The sequence below is a fragment of the Fukomys damarensis genome, unplaced genomic scaffold (genome assembly GCF_012274545.1).
Source record: "Fukomys damarensis isolate Sample0158 unplaced genomic scaffold, DMR_v1.0_HiC HiC_scaffold_18, whole genome shotgun sequence".
NCBI classification, from domain to species: Eukaryota; Metazoa; Chordata; class Mammalia; order Rodentia; family Bathyergidae; genus Fukomys; species Fukomys damarensis.
The window spans coordinates 10,538,503-10,541,346 of NW_022900930.1; positions in this window are offsets into that span (position 1 = coordinate 10,538,503).

The window sequence follows — 2,844 nt, forward strand, 5'->3', positions numbered from 1 at the left end:
TTCGTCTGCCTGCATAGGTGTTTATCTCTCATCCAGAGGCTTGGGTATTTTTAAATATTTAATTATAATTCATATCAGCATTTATTTTAAGCATTAATGTCAATAGTTTTGTTTACATTTACTTATACACTAAATTATTTCATAATGCAATATTTCTGTTGTGTTTTGCAGCAGACAAACTAAATGCATCCATCTGGCTGATGAGCGTAACTGGGGATCATTTTTGAGGTAGGGCTTTATACTGCAAACCTCCTGAATAACATCCTCGGGTTTCTTTTCTGGTCAGTTCTTATTTTCAGGGAATATGGTGCTCTGCCATAAAGAAAGATAAATTCAGGTCATTTATAGGAAAATAGATGAACTTTGAGACCGTAATGTTTAGTGAAGTACATCAGACCTATGAGGTTAACTATCACATGGTTTCTCTTATATGAGAAACGCAAAATACAAATAAAGAGCAAAACTAAAGATAGATAAGAGGAAGCGGGGAGACATCTTTTTCAAATGGGAAGGTGATCAAAAGATGGATGGAAAGGAGAAGAAAAAAGGAATTAATATGTGTTAGGTACACATAGCTACTCTACACAAGGAATGTAAACATTATGTACCACAAGCATATGTTAATAAAAATAAAAACCAGAGGTCAAGTTAAAGTCCCCAAGAGGATTTAGATCCACTAAATAGCTACAGAAGGAATAAATCCCAAGGATGAGACTGAATCTGCGAGCCCTGAGAAGCACAGTTTGGCCTTTTGTGTGTGTGTGGAGGGGGGCAGGTACTGGGGATTGAACTCAGGACTTTGCGCTTGCAAGGCAAGGCGGTGGCACCACTGAGCTAAATCCCCCCCACCCCAGGCTGGCCTTTGTGTTGGTTTGGTGAATATACTGTGTGAATATGGTCTTGTCCCAAATGCCAGTGAGGACATCGGTGAGCAAGGAGCTGTAGCAGTAGCTATCTGTCGTGCTAGAAGTCAGATTTAAGAAACGGATGGCCTTGTAAGTAGAAGAGTCTAACTAGATTCTATGTGGGGAAGATTAGTCCACTTTAAAATACTTTAATTCAATGGAGCCCAGGTTGGTACTTGTAATATAGGTCACCAAGTAATCCAAAAATGGTATATATCAGCAAGTAATCCAAGTAAGGAAGAATAATTCCAACAAGGGAAGTATAACTCCCAACCTGCAGATAACTGAAACATGAGTTCATGTTCTCTAAAATTGAAGAATGAATTCTAGGAACAACAGAGATTAAGCGTAGGAAAAATTTATTGAGAGCAAGATAGCTTCTGTCTAAGAGAGACAGAAAGGACACTTGAAAGTGAGTTTTCCACCCAGTGCACATCTCAGAGGCATTTTATTGAGCAAAACCACGAGGTGAGGCAGGTGCAAGGTGGAACAAAACTACAGTGAACTAGTAGGATCCAATGGGAAATCACAAAGTGGCATAAGGTGGGACAAAACTATGATCAACCAGTAAGATTATATGTACAGTCACCCAGGTAATATTGATTAAATGGGGATCAAATGGGGAAGCTAATCACTTAGCAAGCATACATAGAATGAGCAAGGGATTTCCAGAAAGGAAATGGGCCAGGGAGATTGATGCTTATTTAGAATATCAATCACTGCTTTTTATCCTCAGGGGGAATATTTGGGTGCAATACCTTTTCTTTTTTTATAGTGCTGACCAGAGCATATGGCTCACTTTTCTATCCTGAGAGCCCAGCTTTATCCAACTGTCTTATAATAATTTCTAACTTAGCTATCTGCAATACTTGGAGAAACAATTTTCCTGTTTCTTCTCTAAGTTTTATTGCACTCACATGTGATCAAGCTGAGGCTGTCAGCCACAGACTTTATTTCTCATGTGTGTGACTTGTCTTGCGGGCAGGTCACAGGTCATCTGACAGAGTGCCCTAGTCCTCAGTGTTACAGGGTCTTATGGCTGAGGGATAAGCAAGATAGTTCTTAAAGCTTTTCCTAGGATGTCCTTTTTTTTAAGACAGGGTCTCCCTATATAATTTAGACTGACCTTGAAATCACTACCTACCCCAGGCTGGCCTTGAACTCATGGCAATCCTCCTGCCTCAGCCTCCCAAGCGTCAGTCGTGGAGGTGGTGTGTACACTGTATGTACTAGAGCCTATAAATAGCCATGTCCTTTACCTCATGGTGGGACTTTTTTGGTATGCCCTCCTTAAGCCTTGGCTACAGGCTGCCTTAGAAGAAATTATAAGAAATCCAGATGGCTTCAGAGTTGGTAATAAGGATGAGAAGGCAGGATAAACACTATATGTTTTACTCCAAATATTAGAAATCAAGCTAATTTGGGATGATATTTGGAAACAATTAAGTGCCGTTACACTAGTACAATTATGATCCTCCTTCCGGATGGGAAAACACAGATTAAGTAATTTAAAGAGTAAACGGTACTAATTCAACAACAGCTACAGAACAGTTGATCACTAGTTTGGTGCCGCGTTAGCTTCTAAGAAGTCAGGAAAGAACCGCTGCAGGGCGCGAGCAAGGAAAACGACTGTTTTTGTTGCTTTATTTTCACCCTTTAATGATGCTTCTAAGTCTACAGTCCCTTACTAAGACAGTTCACAGGTGTGGACAGAAACCCGGCTCTATGTCAGGATTTCCCTTTGCGAGCTTGCTCCTCACCCCCGCTCCCGCCCCCGCCCCCGGCCCCCGCGCTCGTAAAAGAGAGCTGGGATGTTTTCTGAAGTTCAGGTGCTGGTATTATTTAACGTCAAATCACAAAATAAATGTTGAAAGTTTAAGTCGACAGACGAGTTAGGTTCCAGAGCTCGCCAAGTTTGATTTTCTGCAAAAAAAAAAAA